Genomic DNA, 15,531 nt, shown 5'->3' with positions numbered 1-15,531 from the left:
AGAGAGGAGCCTACAGGGGACTATTATTGCAGCCTTCTGTGTGAAGACCGGAGCCTCACGAATGGAAACTGGTGCCAAAGATCAGATGTGCTGAGGGCAGCTGGCTGTGGGGTGACTGCAGCCATCAGCCAGAGTTCTGGCATTGACTGAGTGCAACAGAGAGAGCACCGCAGGCGTTCACACCTTGCTCTGGCCCACTTCACTCGCTGCTGATGTTCTTTCTTGGGAAAACACCAGGGGATGTGCAGAACGAGCAGTGCAGCTTTCCGTAACACGAGGAATTGTCCTTTCCTGTCCCTGCATGCAGTACCCAGTTCCTAAGAGGGACTCCTCTGTGGGATGTGCTTGGGCTGGAAACGTCCAGTTGAGGTGGCAGGGAAGAAGCTGTGGTGCTGTTGTGAAGAGAGAGGGCAGACAGGCCAAGTGGGGCAGCAGGAGATAGTAGCACAGATGGGAAGAGGCAGCTTCTGTCTCTGGCACCTACAGTTCAGCTGCTGAACAACCACAGGGGCTGCAGACAAACGGTGACCAAAATAGCAGTTTCTGCACTGCAGCCATTCCCTGGCAGCAGCACGTCTGCCACTCAGAGGTCACTTTTGTTCTCCTCTGGCCAGTCTGTGGGTGACAAATGCTTTTACCAAGATAAAGCTGCTGGCTGTCGCCGCAGCTTGTGCCAAGATTGAATCTCTTCTGCCTGGTTAAGGTTGGCTTCTGGAGGTAGGACGTGAGGAGTGCTGGAGAAAAAAGCAGGAAGCAGCACTGGCTCCAGGTGTGTGTGATGGTTGGACTCTCAGATTTCTTTCTTTAAAAGTTGAGAACATCTTTCAGGAGCCCCTAGCAAGTTGAGAGAAGCAGCATGCTTTGCGGATAATACCAGGTGGTTGAGGTGTATTGCTTTGGTTCTGGTCTCTCAATCCTTGTGCGTGAGTACGGCTGGGCTCTGCCAGGTCTGAGCAAACGAGCATGGCAGGTGGGCATCTGACCGTGGCGTTAGTGTGCCCTGACAGAGCAGGGATCCTTCTGACCCCTGCAGCTTTATCTGGCGGGTTCTGATGAGACAGAATTAGCAATTTCTCTGGGAGTAAAACCTGTTGTTTCTGCTGTCCCACTGTTATTGCTGCACAAAAAAATGTTGATGTGTCCTTTGCAGTTGTGCTTGAATAGACGGATCGCACACGCAGAAATAAACATTGCGGCAGCAAAGGAAGACCAGCCAAACCAACAACAAGCAAAGGAACAAAACAGCTCTGTCTGGCTGGAGATGCTTAATTAGTTCTCCCGTGTGGTCTGCCTTTCATCCTGCTAACGCTGCTTGGGTTAGGATTAAAAATAAATACATTGGTATTTCCAAAGCATGTAGTATCTGGGTATTGTCCCTTTGGGGAAGGGGGGCTGCTCTTTAAATGAGCAACTCTCCAGAACAGAAGGCCTTATAAAATTTATGATGCAACACAAAACTCTGTGAGGTCCTTATTTCATCTGTGGCTCCATGACATGTTTGGTATAAAGTAAGAATGGACTGAGAGCATTTTATTTTAACGCTTGGTAAGTTGTTGCATCCTGTTGACTTTTTCTTAGCAGGGTGGTAAGTTCGTTTCCACCAATGATAATCACATTATGATTTAAAAAGCAAGTTTACTGCAGACAGTAAAAGTGGTCTTCTGTGAATGGTTTTAAAAAAAAAACAACTTACATTACACAGTTAATGTTTTAAGATAGCAAAACCCAAGTATACCACTGCTGCCACTGCAAAGCTGGAGGTGCTTTTTGCCTATTTAAAAATGAGTATTGAGGACTGACTGCATTATAGGCTTCTTCCCCCGTGCTGCTTAATGGGCTGAAAATATTTGGCAGGTTTTTTTACAGGTGTGCCTTACAGAGCTATTGATTGCCTGGACCTGAAATCCTTCGGGTTATTACTGTTACCTTAATTACAAGGCGTGTGTCTAGACAGACAGTCTTCTGCTGACAAATATATTTGTAGATTTTATATTCTTGGCGAAGATTGATAGGGCTGTGCCAGATGTGCATCAAGACAGTGAGAAGATTTATTTTCCAAGGACATAACGAGTTTCCTTTGGGCCTCTGGTATTTGGAGCCATAATCCGTGAAGCCACTTCTTAATTGGGCTTAAGGGCGTAACTGTTACTGCGAAGGAGGCAGTAATACAGCTCCTGGGAGAGAAGCCGAACAACAAATTGACGATTGTTAATCAATACGTCTCTTCCCTTCCTAAACAGAGTGGAAAACAGAGCAGTGTCTGTCAAATGAGTATAGAAATTATTGTTAATCCTTCTGAAGGGCCGTCTGGTGGTAATGAAAACACAGTTTTCATTAAGCAGCGTACACAGTTGAGAAGAAACAAACATACGTGTCCAGATGAGAAGCCATGAGGAAGAGATAAGCAAGGCGATAGTAACGGGACTGTCAGAACCATCTGAAAGCCAGAGGAACAGAGAAGAAAATCAGTTTTGATTCCAGCAGCTAGTTTAGGACAAAAGGTCAGGGAGGGCAGCAAACCCCAAACTTCACGAGTATTTAGAGTATGTTGTGAGACATGCCAGGATGTGTACGTATGTAGTATTTTTGTTACTGGACTTGAAGATTTTGCTTAGCTCCTAAAACAGAGCTTTCCCTCTTTCATTCAGCCATGGGAGAAGTGAAGTAACTCTATGGAGATCTTAGTGCCTGCAGAGGGATGTTGAGTGGAGCCTGCAGCAAAGCTGAGAAATGTTCAAGTGACTCTAGAAGCTGGGGCTTAAGATTTCACATTACTTACATAGATTCTAAGTGTCCTTGCTGTAAAACTGTATCTTCCCTGGGCTGGTTAGGGCTGGCTCTAACACAGCTTGCTTTCAGAAGGACTGAAAAATTACGTCTTCAGCTGGGTTGCGACAGCTCCTGTGTTAATAACTGAACTGTGAGCTCTGCTCCGAAATGCCTGGGACCAGGTGTGTGGTGTTCACGTTGCTGTTGGTGGGTAATGAGGTGTGAGGCTGTACCAGCTGCTCACCCCGCTGTATCGCACCTCCCCTCCTCTCCTTGTGGCGTATCTCTCTCCTGAAAGGTGGTTTTTGTCAGAGGACCTGCAGGAGGTGGATCCCTTCTGCATCCTTTTTGTACCTTTTTTTCTTTTTGGACTTTCCATTTCTGGGTGTTTATGCCCTGCTCCTGTCCCCAGTTTCCCGTTGTGCCTGTCATTCCCACAGGGCCCAGGAGCACGGCACATGGCTGGGCACTCTTGAAAAGAGAGGTCAAAGAGTAACAAATGATGTTCGTTAGGCTAACTCTGTCTGACAGCCCTGGATACCCAAAGAGGACAGTCGTGATGTTTTAACCTAACTATTATGGGGTCTAATTAAGTTTAAATTAGTTTTTTTCCTCTGTATTTGAATGGGAGAGGGTTTCCCCCTTTCGAACACGCCGTCTAGTTGGGAGCCCAGCAGCAGCAGCAGCAGCGGGCTCCCTTCCTGTGGCACACAAGTGGGTCTGAGCGCTGTGCAGCAGATGCTGCCCGCTGGGTGACAGATGCGTTTAAACCCGATTGCAAAACTGGATTTGGGATTTCGCAAATTCCGTCGAACAAGGGCAAGTGCTATTTAAGTCTCTGGGCTTTCACAGGGAACCGACTGTATTTCTGTGTAATGATGAAAGCTTGGGGCGCTGCTCTAAGAAATCTGCCACTGAATTGCAGCTGCAGAGCCAGGTTGAGGCATTGTTCAGGGGATGGTGGGCATGTGTGGTGAGCCAAGCAGCGTGCTGTATGCTGCAGAGATCCCAGCTGCAGCCTGAGAGCCACGAGTGGGGATATTAATGGAGGTATGGACGCAATTAGCCTGTGAGTAACTGCTGCGCTAATGCAATGCTGCAAACATTCATTGAGGAAAAAAAAAAAAGTCCCGATCTTCTCCAGTTTCAACACATTTCTTGGGGGCAGAGGGCGAGAGACTTGTCAAGCAGCTGTTTGTGCTGAGTTAAGTAGCACGGACAACAAAGTGAAAACAAGAGCAGCGAGTAAAATGCATTTTCCCAGAAGGCTGCAGTTTTCAAATGAACCTCCTTCAGCAATTTGAGCACGCAGTTCCCTTTTAAAGCTTTGATATGTTTGATAAGGAAATAGAGGGATTCCCATTGGGAAAACTGAGATCTGAGGAATCACCATCAGGAACACAATGTAAAATAGAAAACTAAGATCCTGAAAACTCTGATTCTTGTATGCAAAAAGCTGGCTGAAGGAGAGCATGCGGACAGCCTGCTCTGCTACGTCTGACGTCCTCACTGCTGAAATTGTTTTCACAGTCTGTCATGCTGTTATAGGAGCTAATTTAGAAAAGAATCTGAACCATTTGTTTCTGATGGACGAGTCTCAAAAACCGTATTTTAGAATGTATCTAGAAATGTGAAGTCTTTTTGTGGCACCAGGAGCTTATAATGACTAATAAATATCTTAATTGTAAGATAGAGAGCAGCATCACTGCTGAAATTGATTTTCTGTAACGTAATGAGGATGGCTTGAGTAATGTAAATAAGCATTATGGGCCAGTCGGAAAGGATGGCAAATGATGACTGGCAAAGCTTAGGGAAAATGGCTTTGTTATTTTTGCAAGTTTTTCTTCTGAGTGAACTACTTTCATGTTGTTTGGTAATGATTTGAAATTAAGAAAGTCTGTCTCTTATTGCTGGTCAAAGAAATGCAAGCACCCTGGAAATTAAGGAGGCTTGAGTCAAAATGGAAGGCTTTTCTTTTTTGGTTTCACATTACTAGTAGCGATTTTTTCCCCAGACTTTACATGTTGTAGTCCGTGGACAAGGCAGAACTGAAAAAGGCTGTGTTCCCATTGTTGCTTTTTTTGCCATCTGGATAAAACTAGGTTTAACAAAAATTCACCCATGTGTATTTATTCAAAAGTTTTAAATAGATGAGAGTGCAATAAGCCTGCTCTCAAGGCAGTGTATTTTATATGATAGCTGCTGAAGCAGCCCCATTAAACGGCCTCCGTGGTTATGGCATGACAGTGAGAAACATTTTCTTGTTCCTTTGCAGAAAAAGGAGTACTTTGTGCACCTTCTCCCAAAGACACTTACAAGCACGATGACTGTTTTTTCCTCTGTACGTTGTCTGGAAAACAACATTGCAAGTTATATTATTGTAGAACAGGTTGTTGGAGGAAAATCCTTTATTTCCAGCTGTAGCACAGTTTGAGCTTTTCTATTCTGGTGACTCCAGAATACAACTAAGGCTATATTCTTCCATAGCCTTAGTTGTCTAAAAGTTTAATGTGGATAAACTAGAAGCTTTTATAAAAGTATTTCAAAGAAAAACTGAAACCTCTTGCAGTTGAAAGAAAACATTAAAATGACGCCCAGAATCCCAGCAGAAAAATAGATTTCCCTGATAACTTCTCACAAAAGCCATGTAACTCTTCCACCAGCAATATGCACCCCCAGGGAGCTGGTAAGAGTTGATTTGATTACAGGATTAGCCGGGCCCCAACCACCTCGCTTTGTCCTTGCTTCTGAGGATGTCACTGCAAGAGGGAGCTGCCATCCCAAGGGGCAGCAGCCAGCTGTGCACGGGATGCCTTTTGGTGCTGGCACGGCCCAGCTCCACACTCCCCTATAGCACCAGGAGAGGGGAAAATCTCAGGGCAGGGCCCCCACGCTGCCATTCGAGCCAGGGAAAAGCGTCCCAAGTGAAGATGTGTTTGGTAGGCATCCAAAAGCTGCTGCTGTGTGTTTAACAGGACAGCTGCGGTTTCTGCTCTTGGAAATCCATCAGGGTTTTCCAGACATCTGGGAAGAGAGGAGGGAGCGGGATATCCAGCCTGCACTGCTGTGGAGAAGCCAGCGCTGGAGTTTGAGGTGTGTCTCCGTATTTTCCCAATGAGTCAGTTGTAAAGTATTCAAACTGGATGTATGCAAGGGGATCCTTGCTTTGCAGCACCAGTTAGGTTTTTCTTCCTTCCTTCTTACTTGTGGAAGTCTCTTTGCTGCTGCTTGATGAATTAAGAGAAGGCAGAGACTGTGGTTGATAATCCCGAGTTCTGGATCGTAGTTTGGGAATATCTAGAAGCGTGGCTCCTGTTACCTTCTTCTGAGAGGTGTGAATGTTTGAAGCTATGCTTTTTTTGAAAGGTGTTCTGCAGTCAGCCAGAAGCTACCATGGTTTTGGAATTTCTACCCTAGGTCTAATAAACATAAAGAATAGTGTAACACATCCATTACCTTGGAAGGCAGAGTAATTTTATGAGCATATTTTCTTGATATCATGATACTAGTATGAGCAGAAGATAAATTCTTTAGTGAAATGGGTTCCATATATGCGATGGCCCACTTGGTTAGCAAGGCTTCTCTAAAGAAATCCTTACTGTAGCAGGTCACTGAAAATTTGAGATGCTTCAGAGGTTAACAGGGAGAGGTATAGGAAGAAATTCTTCACTGTGAGGGTGGTGAGGCCCTGGCACAGGTTGCCAGAGAAGCTGTGGATGCCCTATCCCTGGAGGTGCTCAAGGCCAGGCTGGATGGGGCTTTGAGGAGCCTGAGCTGGTGGGAGGTGTCCCTGCCCCTGGCAGGGGGTTGGAACTGGATGATCTTTAAGGTCCCTTCCAACCCAAACTGTTCTTTGAATCTATGACTTAAGCAGGCTAATGGTTTTAATTCTTAGACACGAACCAGAACTGCTGGCCTGGATAGGTGTGAATGGCGAAAGCAAACTCTTGGTTCATATTGTTGCAGCTAACTCTGAGTATGAAGAACATATTTTTTTGGTAAGCATAAACGTGGGAATTAATAAATGCTTCTAGCAACCATTGGTTTTGTTTTATGTGCCAATCCCTTATCCTTCCAGGAAAGGACAACTTGAAGCAGTGTTGACTGATGATGGGTGCTGGTGAGGTCTGTTCTCTTTGCTTGCCTGGCTTACCTTGCTTAAACTGGAATTTACGGGCTCAGCTGGGAAGCTGTGTTTTGGTTCTTCGCCTTTCCTTAAGGCTGGTGCTTTGGGTAAACGTGAGTGAAAGAAAACCCGGGCTGTGACGACACAATCCAGTCTCTCTTGTGTGTTGCGTGCACGGCTGGAGTCCCCCTGTAGCAGCACGTGCTCCCTCCTCAGGGCAGAATTACCCGGTTTTTGGTTCAGTTACCGTCACTGCCGGCGTGTTTGCCTTCGAGCTGGAGGCAGTGCGAAATTGGCTCTAGCCTTAAAGACCTCATCAGCTCAATGTACTCCTGTGATTGTGTGTGACTCGAGTGCGGTTGGCTGACTGCTGCTTGGTGATTTGCTCTGCTGAACGCTCTTTTCCTTCCATGGTCAAGTGCAGAAGAGTCCCGTGTAAAGCAATTATAGCCATAAAGTGTTATCTGTAGGGTTTTAGCACAAAAAAATTGCCTTGAGTGAATGCATCCCATGTCTGCCTGAGGGCTACAGATGTCAGGATTTTGCTGCAGCCTGCTGATAGTCATCTTCGTACTGAAACATGAGTGGTTTGTATCTTGAGGTTCGTCAGGTGGAAGAGCTGAGATGATGTCAGATGTTCCTCTGGGCTTTTGGGAGGAGTGGAGAGAAGCACTGACAAGGGTGCCAGTAGCTGGCCTTACAGCAGCATCATAAGGTGAAGTGCTGCAGGGGTAAGGTACCCGGGGTTTGCAGGGAGACAGCGGGTCTTCCCCCTGTGCATCTGCGGTGTGTTCTTGCAGCTTGTTGGCTTCTTCCACCTCTGATTACGCACAGGTAACTGCAGTGGTTTGACGCTGATGCCTGTGGGGAGACTGCAGCCACTGGCACAGGCTTTGCCTGGAAATGATTTGGCATCTGCCATCCCTTTCTTGTTGCGCTGTCCTGTGCGTTGCTGCACTAATAATCCTTGTGGTGCTTTCTGAAACCTGCAATTACACTGAGCTCCGTGATAGATGGGAAGCAGCATTAAGGGATTAATGAGTTGAACTGCATATTTTGTGATTCCTTCAAGTGTCAACACCAGCATGCAGCAGCACACTGCCGATTAGCTCCAGTCAGCCTCTGGCAGCCAGCACAAGGCACTCTCCTGGGATGTCGTGCGCTTCAACCACCGTGGAAGGACTCAGCATCAGAGCTACTGTGATACAGGAGTTTAAAAAATGTAAACTTCTTTAAAAGTGGGACCAAGCAGCTACATCCTTTGCAAGTATAAACTGACATAGCACACGGCACTTGCTCACAAGTATCTTTGCTTGTGTCTAACATAGCTGCCGCAGTGGTCAGCTTAAGGATGTTGGAGCACTTTTCTGGGTGTCTACATGGAGTGAGCAGCCCCTATTAACTCAGCCCCTCCTGTTCTGAAGGCCTCTTGGACTTGTGAAAATGTCTCCCTTTGGAAGAAGTGGGGAAAAAAAGTTGGAGACGAATTATATAATGCAACGATTTGAAATGTACTGAGACAAGCTCTGCACTCGGCACCTGTAATTATAAACAGCATTTTGATCCTGAATAGGGGGTTTTAAAAGGAGGCTGTAGTCAAAGCTGCTCATTAATTATGTTACTGAGCGTCAGCCCTTTTAATAAAGCAGAAAGTGCCTTCTTCCTGGCTGAAATGCAAATACAATAGAGATAATGTCACTTGCCAAGGAGGGATTGCTTGAAATGAGAATGACGCTTGTGCCTACTAATTAAAAGTTAATAAATCTGTAAGAAGTGGGATCCCTGAGCCAGATTTGAATCAGTTTGCCATTGCTCCTGGTGACAGGTCTCAGGCTGAGGCACGCAGAAAGCCTTGCTCTGTGTTTGTCTTCCTCAGTTCATCTTCGGACTGTGTTGTGTTGCTGCTGTCCTTCCTGTAATGCCACTGTCCTTCGTACAAGGCACTAAGAGGCATTTCTATTTTATTCAAAATACTACTAATAACCTCCTGATGCAGACAGTTTGTGAATTCCAAGTGCCGTACAGCGTGTGTGTGCATCCATGGCTCTCCTATGGCTGTAGAAGCAGCCTGAGCGCTGGTCAGCCCATGTGGCTGAGACAGTGCCTCTTTTGTCATGCTGCTGCACAAAGTGTTACTCAGATCCTTAATCCACTTGACCTCAGTTGCATCCAGATGATGTATCGCAGACTAAAGAAGCTGTTAAAGGAACCCTTTAACGCTGCTGAGTCAAACAGCTCATTTCAGGAAATACAGGAATAAAGGGTGTTTGTGCAGCCTTTGTGGCTGCCTTCTGCATGTGTATTATAATGCAGGCTTTAATTATGTGATCACATTATTACTTGTTTCCACAGAACTCCTGCCTCATTAAGTGCACGGTATGGATGTTGCTCCGTTTGGGAACAGCTACTCAGTGATTTTGTTCTTTCTCTTGCATTTTCAGTGCACGTCTCTAACCTTTGTCTTCTGCAGACTGCATACAACTGTGTCCTGTAAATACTGGCTTTTCCATCAGTCAGTCTTGCATCACCGTGCCCCTTCGTGTTTAGGACTTGGTATTTCAGAGCCCTGCAGTGAAATAGAGGTGCACTCACATGTCAGAGGTGGAAGAAACGTTTGAAGTTCAAGCATCTCTCCTTGTAGGTGCCCAGCAGAAGCTGCCCAGGCTGTCTTCGCAGAAGTCCATGCTCTGTCCTGACCCTGCGAGTGGGTTGGGCACCAGGCCCTGGGTGCTGGGTTAGAAACAGTTGTACAGGATTTCTTGCTTTTGCTCTCAGGCCATCCTTTCCGCACCTCCATGCTGATTTCCCCATCCCCATTTGAGTGTTATGGATCTGAAAGGCTTCTAGGGATTGAATTGATCTGCTAGCCCATTAAGAAAAATGCACTTCCGCAAAGTAAATCTTCATAATTGCAGCACTTAGAAACTCCTGAAAAACCCTCATTGATTTCCAATAGAAAGCCTTCAGTCAAACAAATTTTTAGAAATGAGCATAATTTGACTGCTCTTTTGTTTCTTCTCTCTTATCCAAGCTTTGCTTTATATCCTTCTGTAACTTGTTGAAAAGAATTTGCCTCTGGTAGTTCTTGAATTGTTTTTTTTTCTCGCCAGCTCGCTGGGAGTCACGGCACAGCCGGGGTCCCCTCCTGTTGTTGAGGCGGTGATGGGCAGGGTGCTGAGCGCTGCTGACCAGGAGGCAGCTGGGGTTGTCATGTGTTGGAGCACGCATCCCTTTCTGTTCGGAGAAGTCTCCCAAAGTCCCCGGTGCCTGGACCTGTCCTTGCTCCAGCTGATTTTTAGAACCCATTTAGACATTACTTGTGTGAACATTGACATGTCCAGCTGTGTGTCCTAGGCTGGTTTTTAGCTGCTGTGAATCTGGCGTTGGACAGTCTGAGCTCTGCTTGTCTGTCCTGGCTCCAGGTCAGACTCCTGGGTGTTCAATGCTATGGAAGAGAAAAAAGTTGGGGACAATTCTCCTTTCAGTGAAAGCTTCCAACCGCGTTACATCTTACAGTGGTAACGCCAATAAACTGGGAATTGGCGAAGCAGGTAATGAAAGGATGTGGTTAAATTTACTTGCAACTGCATAAATCCAGGATAAGCTCCCTGGAAATCATCAGTGCTATGAGGAAGACATTGCCTATGGATGAGAACTGGAAACGCTTAGGAATTGGCAGGTTCAGATTATCAGAAGTGCCTTGTCACAAGAGGATGTAGGACTCACTTGAATAGAAGAGCTGGAGCAACACTGATTGCTCTTGAAAATAAAGTCATGCCTTTCGTTGTGTATTTTCTTGCACCATTTTTACCCTTGCAGTGCATTGAGTCACATCTTGAAAATGTGTCCAAGCCTTAAAAAATGGCAAAAGGGTAACAGGAACAGTCCAAGGTCCAAACAGAAGCTCTGAGGTTGTCGCTGCAGCAGCACTGACAGCACGCAGCATGCTTCTGGTGTGAATCCCTGTCCCTGAAAGCGGGAGATGAAAGCTGAAAGGGGTGTGTGTGCCATGTAGCTCCTGGGGAACCAGGCTCTCAGCTCCCATTAACTGTACCCGACGTGTCCGCTCCTCTTCTGCGCGGCAGGGAGGATGCCCCACATATCCGCTGTGTTATCCACCTATGGCTCAGAGCGAGAGAGATCATTTGTCATGTGTAAGCAATCTGAAATATGCTGGGATTTTTAGAACGCGTTTAAATTTTTCATTCTGTGAGATGTGGCAAGAGCCGGTAGCAAAAGTACCTCGGCAGATGAGAACAGGCCCGCTCCAATTACAGATGAAATACGCTGTGAAATTTGTGACTTTTTCACAAAACAAAAGATGCGTTTGTTCTCTCCTCACACAGCCTGCTCTAAGGGGGCTGCAGCAGTGTGTTTCGAATGAGAACCTCAGTCTGAAACGTGAATTAACCTAGTGTGTTGCGAGGGACAAGACCTTCAGAGCAAGTCTGCAGCTCCTGCCGCTTGGTTTCATCGCATGTGGGCAGGCGAGCAACAAAACCTCGGGCTGCCCATTTTCTGCAGCAGGCAGATGACAGAAAGGTTAATGTGCGAGGCAGGAAGGGATCCCAAGAAGACAAAACAGACCTCTGTTGTGAAAGCAGGCTCCCCGAGATATCCTTGTCCTGTTTATGTGTTTTTTAGACTGCCCGGAGAAGGTGGCGTCCTGCGCTTCAGTAAGTATCTAATTCAGTTAGATCAGCATCAATCTCTTTTGCAAGTCTTTCAGACACGTTCACCAACTGCTGGCTTCATGCTTCGGAGGATTATCTCCTGTGTTAGGGCACGTCTGTGTCACAGGTCAGCGGTACCAGTGCTGGGGTGAGGGCTCTGACAGAACACCTCTGGAGAGCGGCTGTGGGAGCCCAAGATCCAGTTGCTCGCTTGGCTTCCTGGCAGGGTGCGACTTGCCTCCACCGAGGAGTAAGCACAGCGGAGGAGTGTGGGTTTGCACCCCAGCTGCTCCTGTGTGAAGCCTTGTCCCTGGGCTCAGCCTCTCGAGCTTTAGCTAAGATGCTGGTGGAGGAAGCTGTGCGCTGAAATGTGTCTTCTTGCTGCCTCTACCAGTGCAGTTCCCTGCAGCGCAAGAGCAGGAACATTTTGTATCAAGGCGTTGGATTTTTCCAGAGGTTGCACATCCGATTTCCTAACAAGCTAGCTCCTCTGTTGGCAGCAAGGATGGTAGCGGTCTCGCAGGGCTGCTGGCAGAGCTGGCCTCCCCTCTTGTTTTCTTCTAAGTGCTGCAGCACTTTGCAGCACTGAATTTTGCAGTGTTGGTTTCTGACAGTTCAGTGAGATGCCCGCAAACTGTCGCTGCTCAGTGCTTGCAGCTGACCAGCAGCCCAGCCCCTCTGAGAAGCCATCCAGCCCCTGCGGAGCACAGCAGGTTCGTGCTACCCTTTTTTCCAGTAAATGTTACACCGTAAAAGAAAAGCAGAGTAGACCAGTGTGCGTCTTTTAATAGAACCAGCTTTGATTTTGATTGTCTGACCATCTTTTGAGTATTTACAATGGATAACAATTCGATTCAGGAATCACGGATAACAATTCGTTTTCAGGAAAAATTGTTTCCTGAAACAATTCAATTCAGGAAACATAGAAGCTGACACCATTAGCAAGTGCCACTGTAGTTACAGGAACAGGGTAGATAAACCATTCAATCCAGGCTTATCATTTAAAAACACCCAATTTTATTAGCCAGCAAGCATTCAGAAGGCAAAATGCCAACACGTAGCAGTGCTAATAGTTTTTGGTCTGAGTCAAGCAATTGGCACGGTACTTTTATTTATTAGCAGTCTTTTCCTAAACGTGTCCTGGGTGTTCACCGCAGGCTGTGCAAGTCGGGGCTGTGATCCTGGAAATCCTGAGGTTTCCAGCAGAACTGACAGTGTAACTGAACCCAGGAGTATGTCTGGTCTGAGGGTCACAGCCACGTTACCTTGCTAGCAACACTCTGTATCCATTTTATCCTTACCCAAGGTACTAGGATGAATACAGAGTCTCTGACACACCGGATCAGTCTGTGAAGATGCTGCAAGTTCTGCTTGCCGGACACTGGCCTCATGCCCTTCTCCATCACACGCTCATCCGAAACTTTGCAGGAGGGAGCCTGCTGGTGCTGGCCTCCTCATGTCTTCTCTGGGCATGGGCTGGGGGCTCTGTGGAGCTAAAGAGGCCCCAGAGGGGGTTTGCTCAGGAAGGGACTGTTCTGTGCTGCTGGCCATTAGCGGCAGTGTCTGGACAAGTGGCATCTTCCTAAGAACACCGAGTCTGTGGTGCGTGTGCTGCACCTGGGGGTGGGGCCGTAGACAAATCTCCTTTAGCAAGTCTAACCGGCTTAGGGCTGATTGCCTGCTCAGACACAGGGAATTAACCACAGATAATAGGGACCACGCCTGGCCACAGCACGGCAAGAACTGACTTTTTATTTTCTGGTAATGGGAGGAAAGAAGGAATAGCTGAGCTGTGGTCTTCCACTTTGTCCTGGTTTTGCCTTCATTTTTTCCCCAGTTGTGCCAGCAGTGTGCAATGCCATTTTTCTCTTCTTTGCTATCAGAAAGTTGCCCCGTTCTTAAAAGCAGAAGGTAGGGAGGGAGTCCTTGCTTTCTGCTCCCGATTCAGCCACTGTCTTGTGCTAACTTCAGCAAGTCAAGCACCAAATGTGCCTTTAATTTCCTTGATTCGGAGTTTGATGGAGTCATTGGCTAGGTTTCTGTTGCTTTCGTTGACAATTCTACGCTCACAGGTACAGTGAGACATGGCGAAATTGATCGAGGGTACCAAGTGTTTCATCCTGCTGGCATCTATCCTCTCCCTACCTTTTCCCTGGCAAGCAGTGAATGCTGAATGTGGCTTTGTTCAGCTGCGATTTGTTAGCCACGTTGGGGTAGAAGTTCATCCCTCGGGTAGGGTACACATGGATTCAGAGTGATAGCACTGGAAGATGGGCTTTGTGCTTGCTCTTGGCTTGCAGCTGGGAAGGGAATCCTGTCTGCTCACCCTCCTGCTTAGGCAATTCAATGCACTTTGTAAATAACATTTTGCACTTTATAGGTGCTTCACCCCTGCCCAACCTCTCTCAGGACTTGCAAAGCAGTAATTAATCCTCATTTATGCTGCTGCAATATTATACCCAGTTTAAGATATGGTAGCACCTAGAGCACAGAGTAATTAAGGACATGCCAGGAACAGCTGTAGCACCAGAGTGATCTGCAGCTGCTCAGCACCAATTTCCCACTGCTGCTTTGCCGTGTTTGGTGAGCTCTGTTTGTGGGCCCCATCGGACTGCTCTGCAGCTTAATAAGCATCTCTTCTCTTATTGTGTGGCATAACTGGGATTACTTGGGGAAAAAATGAGCTTTTGGCGAACTGTCATATTGTCTATGCTCTTTGTTTGCAGATTCTCTGTACTTTTGGGTTTTGGTGTTACCATCTTTTTTTTTTTTTTTTTTTTTTTTTTGGTGAATTTTTGCTGGTAACCCCAGATACATAAGTCTTCTGCTTGCAGATAATCTCCTTTCTGTAAGAAGGGATTTAATTTTTTATGTGAAACTTTGGTCCTAATAGAGGCCGTCGGTGTAGCCCATGTTTCATTGGAATCTGTTTTTCGGTGGATATTGAGTTTACACAAGAGCAGGCATTCTGAAGAACTCAGCCTCTGCAGTGGGACGTGCCCTGATGCATATGAAGGAACGGAATGTAAGATAGCAGGAGAGGTTCTAGTGGCTGGAAAGGTGAATTTGGTGTAACTTTGGATGTTACCAAGAGCAGGGAAGGAAGTTATTTTGTTCATCACAGGCTGCAATTCACAAGCCTTTAATTCATTAAAAAAAAAAAAGTCTTCTCCCTTTATAAGCTGCAACTAACTGGAAGTATTTCTTTGTTTCAGATTGTGGAAACCTGAACTAACACATCCTGTGACTGACAACGTGACAACTACACCAAAAGGTGGGCTTTCTGTTTCTGTTGGTTTCCTATCAGTTGTTCAGAGCACTGGCAGTGCTGCACACCTCTGACCTTACCAGGTTGGATTGCTTAGCAAATATCTGGGACTTGTTCAAGCAGCAAAAGAGTTTGACAGGATTCCTCTGCCTCCATGCGTGCGTGTTAATGTATTTTGGTGGTGGTTTAAACAGGAACAATGAGTACACTTTCTGGGCTGTTCAGCAGAGGAGTTGGTGGTGCAGAGGTAGAGAACTTAAGAGAAAAGAAAAACTCACTGAAGTGTTGCCAACTTTTTTTTTTTGGTGCTGGTGTTTGTTTTCTGTAGGAAATGACCTACTTGCAGCACGAGTTGAGCTATCCAAATGGCAGTGCTGCCGAGTAGAAGCACTGCGAGCTGAAGCTGATGTCGCATTCTTCTCTTCTCACGTTTCACATTTAGGGGTTGTGGTGCCAGCAATGTTCTCTGCAACGTGGGCTGGGTCCTTGTCTGTCAGTCCCCACGTGCTCACCTGGTTTGAGGAACTGGTCCTCTGCTTTGTTGAAATGTTTTGTTGAGGTTGCAAACGTGAATATTCCATAAACAATACGGCACAAATGGAAAGAAAAAAAAAAAGCTGATGTGCATTTCCCACTGTACCCTGGTATTATTTGTTTAGAAGAAGGCTTGTGTAATGGGTGCAGGCAGCTTTTGG

General features: G+C 46.5%; 1 protein-coding gene across 32 annotated transcripts in view; it reads left to right on the top strand.

The window, feature by feature from the left end:
* MAP2 (microtubule associated protein 2) overlaps positions 1–15,531 on the top strand; it is a 174,322-nt gene that overhangs the window by 21,830 nt on the left and 136,961 nt on the right. For all 32 annotated transcript variants that reach the window (XM_038181829.2, XM_072040448.1, XM_027461374.3 and 29 more), the window contains one exon: positions 14,784–14,842. The gene's annotated coding sequence lies outside the window, so the exon portion shown is untranslated. Of the gene's footprint in view, positions 1–14,783; positions 14,843–15,531 lie in introns of those variants that run through there.

The sequence above is a fragment of the Anas platyrhynchos genome, chromosome 7 (assembly GCF_047663525.1).
Source record: "Anas platyrhynchos isolate ZD024472 breed Pekin duck chromosome 7, IASCAAS_PekinDuck_T2T, whole genome shotgun sequence".
NCBI classification, from domain to species: Eukaryota; Metazoa; Chordata; class Aves; order Anseriformes; family Anatidae; genus Anas; species Anas platyrhynchos.
The sequence above is the reverse complement of the archived record's forward strand: the minus strand, read 5'-3'. Positions and strand labels throughout refer to the sequence as shown.